This window comes from Cydia fagiglandana, chromosome 16, assembly GCF_963556715.1.
Source record: "Cydia fagiglandana chromosome 16, ilCydFagi1.1, whole genome shotgun sequence".
Classification (NCBI taxonomy): Eukaryota; Metazoa; Arthropoda; class Insecta; order Lepidoptera; family Tortricidae; genus Cydia; species Cydia fagiglandana.
The window spans coordinates 743,117-764,770 of NC_085947.1; the positions used below are offsets into that span (position 1 = coordinate 743,117).

General features: G+C 37.6%; 4 long non-coding RNA genes and 1 other non-coding gene across 5 annotated transcripts; 3 read left to right on the forward strand and 2 right to left on the reverse strand.

The window, feature by feature from the left end:
- Positions 1-4,376: 4,376 nt before the first annotated feature.
- On the forward strand, positions 4,377-9,716 carry LOC134672136 (uncharacterized). The gene is made up of 2 exons (XR_010099310.1): positions 4,377-9,178; positions 9,262-9,716. It is a non-coding gene; the product is annotated as an uncharacterized LOC134672136 (long non-coding RNA).
- A 394-nt stretch (positions 9,717-10,110) lies between these two features.
- On the reverse strand, positions 10,111-10,701 carry LOC134671681 (uncharacterized). Its single transcript, XR_010099251.1, has 2 exons — positions 10,649-10,701; positions 10,111-10,565 (listed from the first exon to the last, which is right to left on the reverse strand). It is a non-coding gene; the product is annotated as an uncharacterized LOC134671681 (long non-coding RNA).
- Positions 10,702-10,773: 72 nt separating this feature from the next.
- LOC134671679 (uncharacterized) lies at positions 10,774-12,043 on the forward strand. Its single transcript, XR_010099249.1, has 2 exons — positions 10,774-11,505; positions 11,589-12,043. It is a non-coding gene; the product is annotated as an uncharacterized LOC134671679 (long non-coding RNA).
- Positions 12,044-13,458: 1,415 nt separating this feature from the next.
- LOC134671680 (uncharacterized) lies at positions 13,459-16,913 on the forward strand. The gene is made up of 2 exons (XR_010099250.1): positions 13,459-16,375; positions 16,459-16,913. It is a non-coding gene; the product is annotated as an uncharacterized LOC134671680 (long non-coding RNA).
- A 2,455-nt stretch (positions 16,914-19,368) lies between these two features.
- LOC134672352 (U6 spliceosomal RNA) lies at positions 19,369-19,479 on the reverse strand. The gene has a single exon (XR_010099333.1). It is a non-coding gene; the product is annotated as a U6 spliceosomal RNA (small nuclear RNA).
- Between the last annotated feature and the right edge of the window lie 2,175 nt (positions 19,480-21,654).

Sequence of the window (21,654 nt, forward strand, 5' to 3'; positions counted from 1 at the left end):
GTCCAACACCTTTGCTACAATCGTAGCCAACGAAATGGGCCTATAATTTTTAATGTCCGAGGTGTCTCCTGTAAGGTTTTTAATAATTGGTACTACCACGGTTCGGTTCTCATCATGTCGCTCGGTATATAAGGGGTCATCCATTAATTACATCACACGTTTAGGGGGAGGGAGGGGGTCAAGAAAATGTGACATATTGTGACATGGGGGAGGGGAGAGACACAAACTTTGTGACGTCACTTTAACACGTTCGCGGACGCTCAGTCACACCATTTGGACACCTAAATTTTGTATGGAGATTTTGCGACTGTTATAGCATATCTGTCACTACAAATATATCTTTTAGGTTTGTATATGACGCGTAATGCTATGCAAGGCGGATGCTATGCAATCCGCGTCAATATGAAGTATATTTTTTATACGCTATGTGCCAACAAATGCTATACAATTCGGATGCATAAGCATCTCCGTCACATGACGTAGTCAAGATGTGATCTTATATGACATCGCATGTTATAGCATTCATTCATCGTACTTGATGGACTTAATGGCTGAGACTTCTGACTTCCTAGAGGCGAGATTTTTGCTCTAAAGACTCATTGCTGACCTTTTCAAACATTTTTCTACTTCTGTTTTGTTCCCCCATTTCTTATCATTGTAATATTATCTCCTTCTCATACATGCCCCATCCCAAGCATGTTCGTCATTCATTGGACCTAAAATTATGTGATACTACACATCATGCGTTGGAGACCGCATAATATGTCTGAAGAATCTAAATGCCCATTCATGGCATGTTGCAGAGAGCCGAGTGGAGACGGTTGAGCTCTCATAAAAGAGAGAGGCTTTTTCTTCCAGCTGTCCAAGGTATACGCAGCATTTAAGCCACCACCACTTTCAAAATCGTCAATCTCTACCGCATTACACTTTTTGAGTTCCCTGTAAGTCACCGACGCTTTAAGTTCTGGACGTAAAGCGTCCACCACTTTTCCTGTCAAGCGATGATTCACCCAACTTTATATTCTTTTTCGGATGCATCTACACCAAACAAAAGGCGTGAAATATACAAGAATTATGCCACAATACTTGTCATAAACGTTCTTACCTTGTAAGAGGTGATCATCGAGCGCCAGCAGGCTTATAATTCACAATTATATCATCAAAACTATGACTAGTAACGTAATTACTTGAATGATAGGTATACACATTCATGCCTCACTTTTTCACATTCACCGTTATCAAAATTTGATTGTAGCACAATAAACCATAAGTAAACATGTTTGTTTATTAAAACACATTGAAAAACTTAAAGAAATTGTAAGAAAAACATTAATTATGATGTTATAAGCAATCCGTAAAAATGGCTATCGCGCACGAAATTCACCCAAATTGCACGTGTCTACTCCCAGACGCACCTGCCGGGCTACTAAGGGAGCTGCCATACAAAGACGAATGCTATAGCATGTGCGTCACAGAAAGGGGGGCCCAATTGGAGACGTCACAGGATAATTTTTAACTTCGATAAAACTATGTAAAATGGCAGTATGCAGACATTGAGTCTGGTGACTGGTAGAGGAAAAGTTGGTGAATAATATTATACTGTGGTAAAGCGGATTGATAAGCATTTCAATGCAGAAATTTAAAACGAATAACGGATGCTATAGCATGCGCGTCACCAGGAGTAGTGCAAAAACGGATGCTATGCAATCCGCGTCCGCGAACATGAACTTCATCAGTAACCGAAAATTTATTTAAATTATTTTATTCGCTGTACATTTAAATAACAACTTTTTAAAACGATAATCGTTTTTATTCGTTTAATTTTCTTTCCTAAGCAGTTTTGGGTTATAAAATTACTAATATTCATATCGTCAAAAATATTTTGATAAAATATTAATAATACTTAGGTACTTACTTAATTCGATTTGGCGTAGAAAAAATGTGACGTCACATTAGGGGGGAGGGGTTTGCCAAATGTGACCAAGTGTGACAAGGAGGGGGGAGGGGTCAAAAAACCTAGAAATTCGTGTGACGTAATTAATGGATGACCCCTAAGTATGGCTGACACAGAAGCTGAAGAACATGGCGAGTACTCTAGGTAAGTGTACCCCTGCATGCTGCAGGTGCTCAATGCTAAGGGAGTGGTGTCCTGGCGACTTCCCTCGCGTCATGTTCTTCACCACCGATGCCACCTCCTTAGCTGTAATTCTCACCAGAGGCCCCGAAGGCACACACCTCGTTAGAGGTGGGCCCCCGCAGGGCCCCAAGGGAGACTCAACCTTGAAATGCTTCTGAAACAAATCAGCTATCTCCTTAAGCTCGCTAACACCCTCTACACTCACAGGGAGGCCCGCCCTCGGTCTCAATTTATTAATTTGCTTCCAGAAATTTTTAAAGTCATTAATCAAATAAATTTTTAATGTCATTACTTAAAAATAATAGATGTTGGTTCCATTGTACTCAATACTTCTTTTAAAATGTATATAATTATTTGATTGCCTACATGTACCCTACCTTATTCTTACAGGGTCAACTTGGGAATAACTCCATACAGTTACAAAGGTCACTGTCTTTATCCAAATTTTAATTGGCAATTTTAGAAATAAAATTGATAGTATAAAACTTGTCGAAGTCAGGGGTGCGAAATCTTGACTTTGGTCAAACTCGGCTCCGCTTGGCTTAGAATTGCTCCGAGCAATTATTAGGGTTGGCACCACTTGACTTTCTTTTGCGTGCACAACCACAGATAAGATAATCACTTGATTTTTGACAACCCTAAATAGCCGAAACAGATAGTGTCATATATTAGAAAGAGACAGCATCATTCGACCCTGATCCGCTGTCAAACTTCGTTTTTGTAGGAAGTTTCCTTTCTGTACGGTAGTACTATTAATTATTCTGTGTCGAAGTCTGCGTGCGCCTGTTTATACTTTATACGCTGCTAGCGGAAGGCCGAGCGCGCACGCAGGCGCATGCGCAGGCGCCGGTCACGCGCACGCACGCGCATGCGCCGGTCACGCGCACGCACGCGCTACTCAACTCCCTGCTCAAGTCGCAGCCACAGTGCGATTTTGTGATTGCGATGGGGCGAGTGACAAATTGACAATGGAATGCAAGAAGATATTAGAAAGAGAGATGCCTAAGAGTACCATGCCATAATGAATACCTGTGTTTTAGCTGTATATTGTGTTATTGCTTTATAGTGTTAATGCATTATGATGTTAATGTGTTCCAATTTGTGCCGCTTTGGCATTAGCTATAAGGTGCAATTTGTTTTGTTGTAATAATAATAATAAATAAATATGTCAGTGTCTCACGGAAGTTTTGTTATAAAAGGGACCCACTTCCTGATGACCTACAAACTTTATATTTGGTGGCAAATGTATATAGAGGAAAAAATCTGAGCAAGTGAAGGTCAATGACAATGTAATGGGAACTCTAGGGTTAGCTAATTTAATTTAAATAAGCACCACTAGCACAAACTGAGCGCTTAGCCCGAAACACGTTACCTGCCTCTTTATCACTCTTTCATATTTGAACAAATAACAAAATTTAAATTTTCGCGTATCGAGGTAGGCTCTCTGTAAACAAACAGCCTTTATGAATAAATGTCATAGACGTAATAGTGAAAAACTGTTAACAGTACATCAGGTGCTACATTACGACACCCGGATATAATAAGCACATTGGGTGATGATAATAATAACAAACTAGATAACTACGTCAAAAATTTAAAGGGCCATATGTACTGTAAAACGTAATGTATCGTAATACATAGTACATTACTATATAGGCCTGGAAACGAAGGGTTGTATGCCATGTAGATATACACCGAAAACACCGTTTCTCGCCGATATTTTTATAGTGCATTTCTCAAACTTGCAATGAAATATCTATAAGCTACGGTGAGGTGACCAAAATTGAGAAAAAATTATCTAAAAATTTAATTTAGAAAGGAGCAAGTAACAGGGCCTCATGAGTTACGAGGTATCGTTGACCAACCCGCCGGGCCCCAGCAGCCGGGGCGCGTACGAGTAATCGTGGGCCGCGGCTGCTGTTAGAAACAAAAGAAGGTTGCTTTTGCTTTTTTTTTGCATTATGGTACGGAACCCTTCGTACGCGAGTCGGACTCGCACTTGCCTGGTGTTTTCTTTAACCTTGGCCATAGTCCCATTTGTATGGGATCTACTACCGCCGTGCGAATGTATGAACGACTACTTTAAAGTGACACTTTTTCAATGTATTTGAAATAGGTATTTGAGTATTTATGGGTATGAAAAAGTAAAACGATTATTTCAAAATGAATTCCTTGTCCTTGGTTTATACGAAAATGATACCAAACTAGACCTGACAGCTACAGGTAGTAGCCCAAGAAAGATACGCTTACGTTAAACATTAATTAGTAATAGGCAATTTTTTTTTTATTCCTGTTCTTTAGATCATTTTAAGATACTTTATTTTCGAATCCAACCAACTTTCCCTCCGGAAGTAGGTAAAAAAAAATAGTTTAAAAAAAGAGCCGTTCTTGTTTGTTAAAAATAGTAATAGTATTTTTAGTTCGTAAACGTGACGAAAATAATATATATAATGAGTCGACAATGGAATCGGTCAAAATATTTACACGAAAAATAACTAATTCAATAAATTGCGGGACCTCACGGATATACGTCGTAACTTGATATAAAAAAAAAGTTATAATTAAGTCTTTGATTTAATTACCATAAAACTACTTCATTAAGCTATTTATCCGAGAATCCAACATCAATATTATTTGTATCACTTTTATATATATTTACGCCTTAAACGTGCTAGAAAAAATGGTTATAGATATAATTTCTAGCAGACTTTGTTCTGATAACGTTCAAAGTGATATTCAATACATAATCACACTAAAACATGGTCAATGTAATAAATAAGAGCAATTTAACAAATTCGCTAAATGAAACTACCAAATTTGAACTCTGTGCGCTAATGCTAAGGATTACATTTCCTTGCGGCGCGCGGGTACAGTTTCAATGCGGGCGGTGGCGGGAGTTCGTGCCAAGGACGCGTGGATAGTATGTAGGTAAGTATGTACTTAACTACAAGTTGCTACAAGTGACAGGCCAATTCGAACGTGCGCGGGCGTCCCGCTCGCACCAAATATTTGTGCGGCCAAGTCTGAGCGAAATGAACGCGCGCGTGAATGATAGCTAATTAAAAATAACTGATATAATTTCCAACATTATTTTAATATTGGTTGATGTTCAAATTATACACGTCAGTCGTCAACGTTATGACCCACTACAAAAATAAAAATTTCGCATGACTATCGTTCTTATTTAATTTCAGAATGGCATAGTGTGGAGTGGCATTATAAAAGGAATACTTATTATCGTAGTCATTTGACAGTTTTGGTGACACTTTCACATTCTGTCACAGCGAAGTGTGTAGGCCCACTCTTTAATTTTATATTAAAGTCTATCCAACAACTTTGTCAGTAGAAAAAGGCGCGAAATTCAAATTTTCTATGAGACAATAACCTTTCGCGCCTAAGCGTCTGTAGACTTTTTTTTCAACAAACGTATTATATTGACTATTTCGTGCTCTTTCTATTCATAACTAGTTTACGTTCCTAAGTTTCAGAAAGCCCCCTCTCGCTGTCTGCGAAAATCGACGCCACACTCGCGTTCGCGGCTTCACGCCGCGATTCGCGCACGAGTGTGGAGGAGGCTTAATAAGTATAACATAGTATAATAATAGTCGACGCCAAAGATATGTTTACACTTTTGCACCTTATTCCTTTGTAATAAGGCCAAAAGTACGGCTTTAAAATGACAACGTTTTACACAAAAATAAAACGCTAATTACATAACTTACCATATTCGGAACCTAAGAACAATATTGAGAGTGGCAACACTGTCACAGGAGGCTATTCATAAATTACGTCATTTCAAATTTGGGGCAGGGGGCAAAAATCGTCAAAAATAGATGACGTCATTTATGGACAGCCCCTAGGTCGTATTGTCTTTTTCTAGCATATACGTCCCTCTCTCCCCCACACTCCTACCACACAGGCAGGTTGCTTTGTCAGTTATACAAGATAAATTTTCAAGTCATTGTCTCAAAATTATACATATGTGCACCATGCAGGATTAAAACTTTAGGTTCCGAATAGAGATGCACCGGATATTCGGTTATTATCCGGTATCCTATCTCGCCCTTATTTTAATATCCGGCCGGATACCGGATAGTAACTATGCTTGATATCGGAATATAATCGTACTCGATTATTATTTTAAAACAATTTAAACGTTCCATTCACTAGCTCGCGCACTAATTTCGTAGTGATAGACCTATATGAGTCCGTGCAAAAGTTCATTACGAAACAGGGCAAAACTTCCACAATGCTCACCTGAAAAATCGGAATGTAGGTATATTTCCGCCGGCCGAATATTCGGCGCCCGAATACCGAATATTCGGCCTATGGTCAGGCCGTATATCCGGTATCCTGTATGCGTCCAAACAACTATCCGTTGCATCTGTAGTTCCGAATATGGTAAGTTATTTAATTAGCGTTTTATTTTTGTGTAAACGCTGTCATTAAACAGCTGTACCGATATTTGGAACCTAAGAATAATATTGAAGCATGTTTGTTATCGCCTGGTGGTGGGAAGACGCCAAACCAATGTGATTATACATATCCTATGATATACTTATTATGTGTATGTAATATAATTATATTATAAATGTAGTACACCCTTTATTGTAACACCAATGAGGAGAGAGATATTTAGTAAAGTATACAATTTGATAGGTACATTTTGTATAATTAACATAGGTATATATGCCATTAAATAAATAAATAAATACTATAGGACAATTTTACACAGATTGACCTAGTCCCACAGTAAGCTCAATAAGGCTTGTGTTGTGGGTACTAGACGACGAAATATATAATATACACATATCTATAAACTAGACGGGCCCGCGGCTCCGCTCGCGTAAATGAAATATAGAGTTTATCTTATGTTTATTTAACTGCCGACATTACTATGTACATAATAATTAATAACACAGTCAGACAGGGTTGGATATATATGCAACCTTGCCAGGGTTTATAACTGTGATATCCCATTTCTTATTTAATTGTAGTCGTTACTTGGATAACTTAATTCGCAAATTTCTCAAAAAATGATGTGATTTGATGAATAAAAGGCAAGATTGTATCTTTTCATCTACGTAGGTATTTGTGACGTTCCACGGCAAAAGGTACTTTATGGCGGCTGCCGATTACGTCGCATAGCGCCGCAATAATATTGGAGCGATGCTATTATTAACGAATAATAGCGTAAGCGCCAACCACCATAAGGTACGTTTACCTGTGGGACGTCACATTTATAACAACTTGTTTCAACATAAAATTATTCTTTATTTTTATAAGCCTAGTTCCAAAACGTTCATTAGATTAATTTCCGCCTTAAGAATAATATGGACGATCACCGCCCATAAATCGATAATCGCCTTTTCATACAAACGTAGTCCCCATTTCCCTTTCTGGATATTAACATTACTTACTACGGCTACGGTGATGCAACGACCCAAAGTGAGTCCTGGCCTCCGACTCCAGATCACGCCATGTTTCTCGGTCTTGCGATAGCTCTCGCCAGTCAGCATGGCGGAGGTTGGGCAGGTCTAGAGCAACTACGTCGTTTCAGCGGTACCTAGGACGTCCATCGGCTGTCTCCCACTTCGTTGTCCCAAGTACGCTCTCGGCACGATCCTCTCCCATTCTCTTTGTGTCCGAGCCACGGAAGCTCAGCCGCTTTGGTCTCTCCAATACCCAAATATATCGCCAAATATATCGGAACACATTTTTATTATTTCTATGGCAACAAAGTTATATTACGATATATTTGGCTACTTTAGCCGTCACTATCTATTTCATACTGACTGTACATTTGCTTTATGAATGTGTAGTCGCCATTAGATATATATCGTAGCCACCAAGGTCGCTCAAAAATATCTGAACATACACTTTGATTACATTATACATAATTTACATGGTTCAGATACAGTTAGTAGCACAAGTGAACCAATGTTCACTACTTTGACATGTACCTTTACTTTACATAAAAACGATAACTAATTAATTTTATATTTCACTATTTTCTGTTAGTGTACTATATAGAGATGGTCTGCCATTACATAATTACAGATTGAAGCAATGCATTTTCTCTATAAGGTCATATTAGTATTGAATCAATTTTGCTCCGACCTCTTTCGATAGCAGGCCGTTTGATTAATCGGACTTAAAACTAAACTTATATCCGATGTGCATTTATTTTAATGATTGTCATGATATCATTCACGATTTCTCTTGAATTGATTGACTTCGTTGTTAATTGAAAATAAAACGTTAGCCATTGTAACGTAGACATTTTCTTAGATTTTAAATTAATATTTTTGGGTTGAATTCCTTTTCTTATTTCAACGATTTTAACAATATCCCAAACTAACTCGATTGATTGCACTTCTTTGCATAATCTGTTGCATTCAGATGCACCTTTTGATGCTTATCTGTTGTCGGGGTTGTCATATGAGTAAAAATAATTAAAACTTGAGATATTTATGTTGTCACTCCAGGAAAACTTTGTATGATTTAGGTATGATTTTTATAGATAGAAAATAAGTTTGATGTAAAACAAAACATATAAATTACAGACTTACAAAGTGGCTCTGAAATGAAACCTTATTAGATTTAATGATAAAAATATATTTCTTAGGCTCATGAGTGAATTTGTCTAAATAATCAGTTCAGAATTTTCGAAGAATTTGTGTCTTCAGGGGATTGGCACCCTACTTTTGTTTTTTTGCCTTTTGTTCTCAACATATGAGAAGGTCATTCTGAGGTGACATGCACTTTTGATGTGTGGACCCCTCCGGGGACGCACGCTCGCATGAGCCCTATTTTGTGATAAGACCACACATTCCACATGGTGGTCAAAATGGTGGAAGCAGTTCGAGTCCTTCGGTGTGTTCCACTGAGTAAGTATAAATGGAATTTAGTTGTGATCAATTCCACAATGGCGCGAAACATTGTGGGTTTGTTCTTAACCAAGTTTTGGTTCTTTACAGAGTTGACTCCTGCTCGAGGGAAGGGAGCGCTCCGCCAGAAGTCCTAACAGCTTCCAGTGCGGTGAGCTAAATTTCGAATTGTTTCATTTTTTCTCTAGCGGCCATAAAGGGCATCGGCTAATATTTCCTTTTCTCGCTTTGCAGGAGCCGGGATGTTTCTAGATGTTTCTAGAAGCTTTTGATGTTTATAGAAGTTTCAAGATGTTTCGAATTTGAAGTTTTAAAATGATGCTGTGGGATCTGTCCCACGTCATCTGCACTGGCCGGCTCCAACCAGGTTAGCAGTCAGCTTCCCGGGGATAGGCGAGGTCACTCCCCGCCGCTCCAGGTCCGGTAGCAGTTTTTGAGGTCGGTCCGATGCATCTTTAATTTTTAAATTGCGTCTGCGCTCGGCTACAAATTTAAAATGTGATTTAGAGCAATAGTTATTTTAATTTAAAGTTTTGAAAGTTCTGGTGCATAAAACTTAGGTATTTCGAAATTTAGTCTTTAGTAATAAATTAATTGGTGTAAACCTTATAACATGAACCTGTGAAGCGACCCAGCTATACCACTGAGCTTTTACATGATAATATTAGGTTAATAAAGTTTGTTAGATATCAATTTGTTTAATTGTTTCTCCTCCTAGCTTTCCTACAGCAAGGTTTCCATTTAGTTTATTTTATTTTATTTTGATTTAATTTTATTTTGTTAACATGGCTGTTTCCATTTTAGAGAAGCCGGAGCTTTTCAATCATTTATTTTACCCCCTTTCAAAACACCCGTGTTACAATGGCGCCCCACGTTGGGCGCCATTGTAACACGGGTGTTTTGAAAGGGATTGTAACACGGGTGTTTTGAAAGGGGGTAAAATAAATGATTGAAAAGCTCCGGCTTCTCTAAAATGGAAACAGCCATGTTAACAAAATAAAATTAAATCAAAATAAAATAAAATAAACTAAATGGAAACCTTGCTGTAGGAAAGCTAGGAGGAGAAACAATTAAACAAATTGATATCTAACAAACTTTATTAACCTAATATTATCATGTAAAAGCTCAGTGGTATAGCTGGGTCGCTTCACAGGTTCATGTTATAAGGTTTACACCAATTAATTTATTACTAAAGACTAAATTTCGAAATACCTAAGTTTTATGCACCAGAACTTTCAAAACTTTAAATTAAAATAACTATTGCTCTAAATCACATTTTAAATTTGTAGCCGAGCGCAGACGCAATTTAAAAATTAAAGATGCATCGGACCGACCTCAAAAACTGCTACCGGACCTGGAGCGGCGGGGAGTGACCTCGCCTATCCCCGGGAAGCTGACTGCTAACCTGGTTGGAGCCGGCCAGTGCAGATGACGTGGGACAGATCCCACAGCATCATTTTAAAACTTCAAATTCGAAACATCTTGAAACTTCTATAAACATCAAAAGCTTCTAGAAACATCTAGAAACATCCCGGCTCCTGCAAAGCGAGAAAAGGAAATATTAGCCGATGCCCTTTATGGCCGCTAGAGAAAAAATGAAACAATTCGAAATTTAGCTCACCGCACTGGAAGCTGTTAGGACTTCTGGCGGAGCGCTCCCTTCCCTCGAGCAGGAGTCAACTCTGTAAAGAACCAAAACTTGGTTAAGAACAAACCCACAATGTTTATGTTGTAAATTAATATTTTTGGGTTGAATTCCTTTTCTTATTTCAACGATTTTAACAATATCCCAAACTAACTCGATTGATTGCACTTCTTTGCATAATCTGTTGCATTCAGATGCACCTTTTGATGCTTATCTGTTGTCGGGGTTGTCATATGAGTAAAAATAATTAAAACTTGAGATATTTATGTTGTCACTCCAGGAAAACTTTGTATGATTTAGGTATGATTTTTATAGATAGAAAATAAGTTTGATGTAAAACAAAACATATAAATTACAGACTTACAAAGTGGCTCTGAAATGAAACCTTATTAGATTTAATGATAAAAATATATTTCTTAGGCTCATGAGTGAATTTGTCTAAATAATCAGTTCAGAATTTTCGAAGAATTTGTGTCTTCAGGGGATTGGCACCCTACTTTTGTTTTTTTGCCTTTTGTTCTCAACATATGAGAAGGTCATTCTGAGGTGACATGCACTTTTGATGTGTGGACCCCTCCGGGGACGCACGCTCGCATGAGCCCTATTTTGTGATAAGACCACACATTCCACATGGTGGTCAAAATGGTGGAAGCAGTTCGAGTCCTTCGGTGTGTTCCACTGAGTAAGTATAAATGGAATTTAGTTGTGATCAATTCCACAATGGCGCGAAACATTGTGGGTTTGTTCTTAACCAAGTTTTGGTTCTTTACAGAGTTGACTCCTGCTCGAGGGAAGGGAGCGCTCCGCCAGAAGTCCTAACAGCTTCCAGTGCGGTGAGCTAAATTTCGAATTGTTTCATTTTTTCTCTAGCGGCCATAAAGGGCATCGGCTAATATTTCCTTTTCTCGCTTTGCAGGAGCCGGGATGTTTCTAGATGTTTCTAGAAGCTTTTGATGTTTATAGAAGTTTCAAGATGTTTCGAATTTGAAGTTTTAAAATGATGCTGTGGGATCTGTCCCACGTCATCTGCACTGGCCGGCTCCAACCAGGTTAGCAGTCAGCTTCCCGGGGATAGGCGAGGTCACTCCCCGCCGCTCCAGGTCCGGTAGCAGTTTTTGAGGTCGGTCCGATGCATCTTTAATTTTTAAATTGCGTCTGCGCTCGGCTACAAATTTAAAATGTGATTTAGAGCAATAGTTATTTTAATTTAAAGTTTTGAAAGTTCTGGTGCATAAAACTTAGGTATTTCGAAATTTAGTCTTTAGTAATAAATTAATTGGTGTAAACCTTATAACATGAACCTGTGAAGCGACCCAGCTATACCACTGAGCTTTTACATGATAATATTAGGTTAATAAAGTTTGTTAGATATCAATTTGTTTAATTGTTTCTCCTCCTAGCTTTCCTACAGCAAGGTTTCCATTTAGTTTATTTTATTTTATTTTGATTTAATTTTATTTTGTTAACATGGCTGTTTCCATTTTAGAGAAGCCGGAGCTTTTCAATCATTTATTTTACCCCCTTTCAAAACACCCGTGTTACAATCCCTTTCAAAACACCCGTGTTACAATGGCGCCCAAGGTTTTCAATGTTTTCATGTTTTAAATGGTACCTTTGCTGGAGGGAAAGTCTAGACTTATTTTTATGCACCAGAAGATAATTTTGTTTAACTCACCTTTTGTAGAGTATTTTGTTACATTTCAAAGATTTTTTGGGTATTGCATACCATAATTTGGGCATTTGCTCACATTTATGCTGTTTTCTGCACATTTACATGTAATTATTTTCGAAAATCATAGAATTTTGTATGATACATTTAGAGGTTATGAAATTTTGCTGACTTGACAGATGTCAATAACACGTGTTGCATTTTTAGTAAATTTGGATACTATTTTGAAGTTTTGACACTAGTTTTCATTTGCTTTCACATTTAACAATTAATTTAAATTAAAAAATAAGAATTTTGTATTTTGTAACATAAGAGTACACAATTTTGCCACTTGGGATCACTTGTAGTAAATTATATTTAGTCCGAGATTTCATATTCTAGGAGAAAAATGTGTGAATTTTAGTAGAATGTTGTTTTGTAATTTTTGTAGATTTGATGGAACTGCACTCTCATAAATGCTTTATAGTGAATTTTGTGACTTTTTATGTTTAACAGTTAAGCCGGAAGGCATAGTAATTCAACCACATACCAAGTATTGTTAAGGAAAACAATAGTTATATTAGCATAATTTAATTTCATTTTCTTACACAGCACAGTTTTTGTAAACATGAAGCACCAGAAATTTCAAATGCAGTAGCATATTTAGTTTAATAAAGTTGAAACGCAACACTCAATTTCACAGCTCATTGATAAATGAATTTATTTAGGAAGGTCAAAGCAAATCAGGAGCTCTTCCTAGGTCCAAGGAGCTGTGGAAGCGGTGTCGGCATTTTGTTTTTCAGAAATCTCCGCATAGCCGCAGGGGAAACAGTTTAGTATGGAAGTCTGGTCTGGCAGTAGTGTCCGGCGAGATGCTTGTGGTGTTTCATGATCATTTAACTTCTTAAAGAATGAAGATATTCTTCTTCGGCGTGCTAGCGCTTATAGTTCCAGAACAATTGACATGATTTCATTTTCAAAATTATAAATTCCTGTGATCCGGCAGTCCAATTGTAGAAATGGCTGGATGCCTTTTGTTTTGTAGTGGTAATATCCAAATTCAGCACGGTTTTGATGTAATCTGTAACAAGTTCACTTAAATTTTGAGGTATGCAATACATTTTTTGGGTTAGTTTAGTTTATTTGACTTTGAAATTACATTTAGCGTTGATTTTGAAGGGAGAGGGAAAATCGTGTGAAATAAGATGATTCCTGATCTCAAGATTTAGTGTTTTACCTGTATTTTTGGTAGTTTTCGGTTAACTCTGTGTAGTTTTGAGTCGCTGATTTAGCGTATTTAATATTTACCGTAATTCGAGTTTTTAACGGTACTTCACACAACGTAAGACTTGTGTTTCATATTAGATGGTAGTTTTCCAAATTAAAATGGTATTTGCAACCAAAGTTTTGTTCTTTGTAGATTAGTTTAAAGTGCAAAGTAAGGTTAAGTCATGGAATTGTTTTTTTTTGACACAGAGTAAGGTGCGTTCGGAAACGCGTAAACTTTAGTAGTGTTTTCTTAAGTTCGTAACGAGTTCAGCGTTTATAAAAACGCTCGTTTTGGAAAATCATTTTGTAATTTGTTTAAATATTGATATTTATTTAGTTAAATACAATATAGTTTTGGTTTATAACGTTACGAGATTTGGTTTTTTAGTACTCAAATTTAATGAGATATATTAATTTGAAGTAGTTTTTTTATTTAGACCTTATTTCGCCAAGAATACAGTTTGTAATCTCGGTTTGAGAATTGGCGGGAATTTCGAATAAGGCTGGCATGTTTAGAATTTTGACACAAGTTTTGGTAGGTTTTCAAGAAGGTGGTATTTTCCAAGGCCTCGCCTACACAAGAACGTTTTGTTTCACGGTTGTCTCGTATGGAGTGTTGGATATTATGGTAAAATATCCAATCACGACTTTATGCACGGTACGTGGTGAACAGCACTGACTGTATTCACTACTAATTTTGTTGCGGGGATGGAAGAACGGGATTTGTAATGCGTGAAGTATGGTAGGGGCGACAGATGAGATATGAACGGTATGGTAAAGTGCGTGATGTATAAATGGGGCGAAACAACTTGCTCACTTTTAAGGTCAGAGCGAGTCCTTAACATAGCCAAAGGTTTGGATTTCGGTAGTAGGTTTCGAGTGCTTACCACACTCGAGCACGGTTTTGTGCAATTTTGCGTATTTGTGGCTACGCATTTGGTCGGTATGGGGTTCATACCCAGCAGTTACCATTTTTGAGGGGCTGTTTTAAATTGGGTTCTTGCTTTTTTGGACATATCGACCGCGGTACCCCTTTTGGTTTGGTACCTTTTGTTTATCGTGTTGACGATCCAATGAGCCATTTTTGAAGGCATTGGAACGGCACTCGGTGTCTCCGCCACCTTTTTCATGCCTGCTACCGCAATGCAACTCAGTCAAATGGTTGTAGTTTTTTCAGTTTAGTATGGTTTTAGAGTTTAGGGGAGTTATCCTTGGACGCACGACCCCTCGTCTTGTACCAGTCGTCGTGCCGCCAAGGACGACAAACCACTCACCTGCTATATACCTCGTTTTTGTTTAGGTATACCATTTTTTTTGTTTTGGTTTTTGATTCCGGAGAGTTGGGGGGACAGGTGTGCCTCACCAACTCAAAGGGCCGTTTTGGATTTTTTGGGTTTAATTTGATGATTGTTGTCTACCTGAAGGGTTGGGACAGGCCTTAGTGTCCTCAACCGGTAGGGTTACAACAAAGGTTTTCGTTGGAAGCTTATATTTGGTGGACTATAGGTCTGATTTCCGCCCGGTCTAGCTGAGTTTTTTTTAGGAATGCTGAACATCGGTCCTGGCGGTTGGTTTTTGGCTTTCTCAGCACAACAAGCTTTTATCGCGTTGTACTGAGAAGGCCAACGGTTTGTTTACGGGTTGGAAGGATAGACTGAGGTTTTTTTTCTATGTGCAGCGCAGTTGGCCGCATAGTTTTTTTTCACCTTCCGTGGTACTGACGTGGGTTCGAGATTATTATTTAGATTTTTTTTGTTCGGTCAGAACAGCAGTATTTTTAAATTGTTTAACGTTAGTATGATTTTACTTTTAGATTATTTTAGAGCATTTTTGGTATGTTTTGAATCTCGAAGTTGCGTCAGACTTTTTGTTTAGATTCTAGGTTTTCTAGATCAGTTTGAATAGGTTAGTTTTCTTGCCTTCACTTTGTTTTAAATTTTGTTTTAGGATGAAAGTCGCTGAGGACAGCGAGCGGTTCACCTACGTTGAACCTTAAAATCGGGGAGGGGGGTATTGTAACGTAGACATTTTCTTAGATTTTAAATTAATATTTTTGGGTTGAATTCCTTTTCTTATTTCAACGATTTTAACAATATCCCAAACTAACTCGATTGATTGCACTTCTTTGCATAATCTGTTGCATTCAGATGCACCTTTTGATGCTTATCTGTTGTCGGGGTTGTCATATGAGTAAAAATAATTAAAACTTGAGATATTTATGTTGTCACTCCAGGAAAACTTTGTATGATTTAGGTATGATTTTTATAGATAGAAAATAAGTTTGATGTAAAACAAAACATATAAATTACAGACTTACAAAGTGGCTCTGAAATGAAACCTTATTAGATTTAATGATAAAAATATATTTCTTAGGCTCATGAGTGAATTTGTCTAAATAATCAGTTCAGAATTTTCGAAGAATTTGTGTCTTCAGGGGATTGGCACCCTACTTTTGTTTTTTTGCCTTTTGTTCTCAACATATGAGAAGGTCATTCTGAGGTGACATGCACTTTTGATGTGTGGACCCCTCCGGGGACGCACGCTCGCATGAGCCCTATTTTGTGATAAGACCACACATTCCACATGGTGGTCAAAATGGTGGAAGCAGTTCGAGTCCTTCGGTGTGTTCCACTGAGTAAGTATAAATGGAATTTAGTTGTGATCAATTCCACAATGGCGCGAAACATTGTGGGTTTGTTCTTAACCAAGTTTTGGTTCTTTACAGAGTTGACTCCTGCTCGAGGGAAGGGAGCGCTCCGCCAGAAGTCCTAACAGCTTCCAGTGCGGTGAGCTAAATTTCGAATTGTTTCATTTTTTCTCTAGCGGCCATAAAGGGCATCGGCTAATATTTCCTTTTCTCGCTTTGCAGGAGCCGGGATGTTTCTAGATGTTTCTAGAAGCTTTTGATGTTTATAGAAGTTTCAAGATGTTTCGAATTTGAAGTTTTAAAATGATGCTGTGGGATCTGTCCCACGTCATCTGCACTGGCCGGCTCCAACCAGGTTAGCAGTCAGCTTCCCGGGGATAGGCGAGGTCACTCCCCGCCGCTCCAGGTCCGGTAGCAGTTTTTGAGGTCGGTCCGATGCATCTTTAATTTTTAAATTGCGTCTGCGCTCGGCTACAAATTTAAAATGTGATTTAGAGCAATAGTTATTTTAATTTAAAGTTTTGAAAGTTCTGGTGCATAAAACTTAGGTATTTCGAAATTTAGTCTTTAGTAATAAATTAATTGGTGTAAACCTTATAACATGAACCTGTGAAGCGACCCAGCTATACCACTGAGCTTTTACATGATAATATTAGGTTAATAAAGTTTGTTAGATATCAATTTGTTTAATTGTTTCTCCTCCTAGCTTTCCTACAGCAAGGTTTCCATTTAGTTTATTTTATTTTATTTTGATTTAATTTTATTTTGTTAACATGGCTGTTTCCATTTTAGAGAAGCCGGAGCTTTTCAATCATTTATTTTACCCCCTTTCAAAACACCCGTGTTACACCATGAAACCGTTTACCAAGCCTATCAATGATTTGATTAAAAAAATGTTGGAGGAAGGGCTGTCGACTAGGAAAATAGCCAAGAAATTAACCGTAAGCCAGTCGGCTGTGCAGAGAATAAGACAAAAATGTACAAAACCTTTGAAAAAGAACAGTGGGGGGCGAACAAAAAAGTTAAGCCCGCAAGACACGCGTAGAATTGTACATTATATGGTCACTGGCGAAGCAAAATCCACATCGCATGCCGCCTCACTCTTACGAAAACAAACAGGAAAGGTCGTAAGTAAATGGACAGTGATAAGAAGTCTTCAGGGTGCAAAATTCCGAGCAGTGGAGAAGAAAAAGAAACCGCTTATTAGTAAGAAAAATGTAAAAGCTCGACAAGCATTCGTGAAGAAGTACGAAACGTGGACAGAGGAAGACTGGGCGAAGGTAATTTTCTCAGATGAAACTAAAATTAACAGATACTCAACGGACGGCCGTCAATGGAATTGGAAAAGAGAAGGAGAAGGGATGAATGTGCGAGATTTCATACAAACTGTTAAACATGGAGGTGGTAACATCAAAATGTGGGGCTGTATGACTTGTTTTGGACCTGGTTCTATTCGTAAAATTGATGGGATAATGAACAAAGAGATCTATCTTGACATATTAAAGAGGCAGTTAGGGGAAACGCTGGAGAATATGCCGTTCCCAGTCAACGAAATATGGTTTCAACACGATAATGACCCTAAACACACTGCAAAAGTTGTTAAAAAATGGTTGTCTGAACAGGGTTTTCATGTGTTAGAATGGCCAGCTCAAAGTCCCGATTTAAACCCCATCGAAAACCTATGGTCTATGTTAAAAAAAGCGTTAGTGAATAACTACGACTCACCGCCATCGTCATTACACATATTGTGGGCTCGAGTTCAAGAACAATGGGAGTTACTGTCGCCTGCGTACTGTGAAAAAGTAGTAAAGGGCATGGGTAAGCGTTTGGCTGCAGTAAAAAAGGCCAAAGGACTATGGACAAAATATTAATAGTGTAAAATTCCTCATAAATATATGGTGCAATACTGATTCAATGTTTATCTTACTAGGAGGAGCAAAACTGATTCAATGTTAATTTGAGTATAAAAGTTTTACAGTGATTTCAAACTTAATGATTACACTTAAATGTAAGTTAATAATAGTGTACAGTTTCTTATAATAAAAGTATTCAAGCGAGAATGTTTATCCCTTTAATTTTTACACGATAAATATATGAGAGTCATTGACATTGGTTCACTTGTGCTACTAACTGTATTTGTGAATACCTCATCCGCTCCGATATATCTGATGGTGACTTTCAGCAAGAAGAAAAATCTTACCTGGTCGAGTCGTATCTTATTACGCGAGAAAACAATTCCCGAATTGATTATATCTCTAAAGTCATCCCTTGAACTGATGGACTTCATATTAACGTATCAACTTTTTATTTTTGGGCTTTCTCGGCAGCCCGTTCCCCGGACGAATGGCAATGGTTGCCGAAGCCATAAAAGTCATCTGAATAATATAACTCGAAAATAAATTTAAAACAACGAAATGCAAATTATTAGTAATATGACAGAAGTCATTCGTATGGGGGCTACGAAGGTTGACATTGACAGCACTTTTTATTTTACTTCGAGTAAAAAAAGCCGAAATCACTGCATACCAACATAACAAACATAATTTTGGTTATTTGAAGATCGAAACGAAACCAACAGAGTTTCCGAAAATGGCCGATAGTCGTAAAATGAAGAATGTTATGAAAATTTCTTTTGCTTATTGTAAGTTAAATACGCATCGAAAGCGATAGTTTTTATGCTCTAGTTATATTCTCATATTTAGATAATAGATTAGAACAGCTTTTTCTTATCATACGTGCGTCTTATTCGTGAAACGTGTCAAAAACTTTTTTAGAAATTTGTAAGGTGCCATCTCTCTTCTTCCCTCGTTTTTTATCCCGTTCTGGTTTTTCGATTTTATATATATGATTTGCATTTGTGACCACCTGACGAAGCCTGCGTTGTGGATATCCTACCTAAAAATTTGATCATATTTTTATAGATGTTAAATAAAGACTTAGATAAAAAATTATATATATGTGAAGTGTAATTAAATCCAAAATAACAACTACATGCAAAAGTTCTTTTCCTTAATCTTTTAAGCTATAGGTAAGTAAGTACCTGCTAAATTATTTATTTAAGTACATACCTACATTTTTACCAATATTTTATTCAAAATCAAACATCTAGTTGGAAAGAAATAAGTAGGTAGATAAAGAGTGAAATATTTCACGATTTCGTATGTCATTCTTGCGCAGAGCCATGCTAATCTCTCTCTGTTTCTAGTCAAATTTAAGTATATGAATTATGAATTGCCGAAGTACTAACCCACAATGGGATGTAGGTTTGTTCGTTACCTTGTATCTCTTTGTATCAGCACTTTTATTACTAAAAGTTTATTTGTGACGTCCCGCGATAAAGGTACCTTATGGCGGCTGGCGCTTATGCCGCATAGCGTTGCAATAATATTGGAGCGGCGTTAATAATAGCGTAAGCGCCAATCGCCATAAGGTACCTTTATCCGCAGGATGTCACATTCTGCTATATTATACTAACCCTGAACGGGATAAAAAGACAAATTGCTGATAGATACTTAGACAGATGAAACCTCCTCGCCATATCATAGTCTACCTTAATACGTAGGTTCTACGTAACGCGTATTAACTAGCCGTACCATTCGTATTCGAAAACACAAATCACTTGAAAACTGAAGGGTATGCCATTCACCATTTAAGTATTCAAATTTCAAACCTTATTATACACACAGAAAGATTTAAACTAACAAGACTCAGAAGAGACTTCATGTAGTATGTAATGGTAACACGTGCACGCTTTACTAACTCGATGTGTTTTTAAAGATATGTACTTCAGTATTTTCATTGGCATAGCCACGGTGCACGCAGGCAGCCTTTGAAAACACTTTCACGTCATATCATGGCATAAGCCGTTAGAAACTGTTTTTCACCACACCAGCTCGGAAAGGCTTACTTTGCACTTCAAAAACTAAGAGCAAACTTACATTTTAATCACAAGTGAGGCAAAGTAATCAAATGCAAATTTTGAGTTGTTTTGTTATGTTTGCTGGTAGAATTGACTTTTAAATCATGATTTTGGATGATAAATATTTAATAACATTCATTTGTATTTGATTATTACATTTAATATTTGCTTCAGGTTGATGTAGTGAAAGATTTTGTGTTTCAATTGGGGCAAATTTTGTTTAACCCTCGTGCTTTGAAACCCTCGCAACGCTCAAGATTCCATGTTTCGAATATTGATACTCGCAATATTAGCACGAGCGGTTAAACAATAACTTTGCCCCCTTGTAAAATAAATAACTATTTCAATATAGTCAGCTAAACTGAGGTACAAATTCAAAAACTCACCAGTAATTTAGCTTCACGACCTTCTAGATGGAAAAACAGCAAGCCAATGACTTGAAAATTTGCCTTGAATAACTGACAAAGCAACCTGCCTGTGTGGTGGGAGTGTAGGAGCGAGGGACGTATATGCTAGAAAGGAGCAATACGACCTACGACAGTGTTGCCACTCTCAATTTGAGATGCAATGGATAGTTGTTTGGTCGGATACCGGGTATTCGGCCTGACCATCGGCCGGCGGAATAATACCTACATTTCGGTTTTTAGGTGCGCATTGTGCAGGTTTTAACCTGTTTCGTGGTGAACGTTGGCGCGGACTCATTTCTATGTTCGAAATGAGTAGGTACCTACGCGTGCAAGTGAGTGGATGTGGATTTTTAAATTGTTTTGAAATAATAAACGAGTAAGTACAATATGACCGTGACTGTTTCTTAAATCCAATTTGTTTACTCTGAAATCTAGCAAAGTTAATATCCGGTATTCGGCCGGATAGTGGGTCACTAATGTCACTATCCGGTGCATCTCTACTCTCAATATTATTCTGAGGTTCCAAATATCGGTACAGTTGTTTAATTGTTGCTTAATTTGGAGATTGACCCCAATTTCATTTCTGATCAAATCGGTCGATTTGATCATCCCGTCTGGACTCCACTTAACAGCCGTAACACATTAGCGCGCGCGCGTAACACGGTGCGCCAAACCATAGCCTGATGTCATGTAGGTATGTACTTAGTCCAAAATTATGTTATTTATATGCAATATATGCATTGAACGTTAAATCTGAACCAATTCGATTACTATTCTATAGTGAATCAGCATGACTTGAAAAAGCGCGGCAAATTTAAAACATGTATGTAAAAACCATTTAAGGTTTCAATAGCCCTCATAGACCTGACTTTTATCTCGATATCGTAATTTTCTAGCGACAAACCCATTATCTATACAAAACTGTCGCAAAAATGTTATCGCTTGTATATCGTGGTACAGGATAGGATGGAGCCATAGACTTACTACTTGCTTGCAGGTATCGTAATCAAACAAAGTGCTTGCTAAGTAGCTAAATACGCGCAATGTATTTTTATGTCAAAAATAATGTATTTATTTAATGTTAATTTAGTA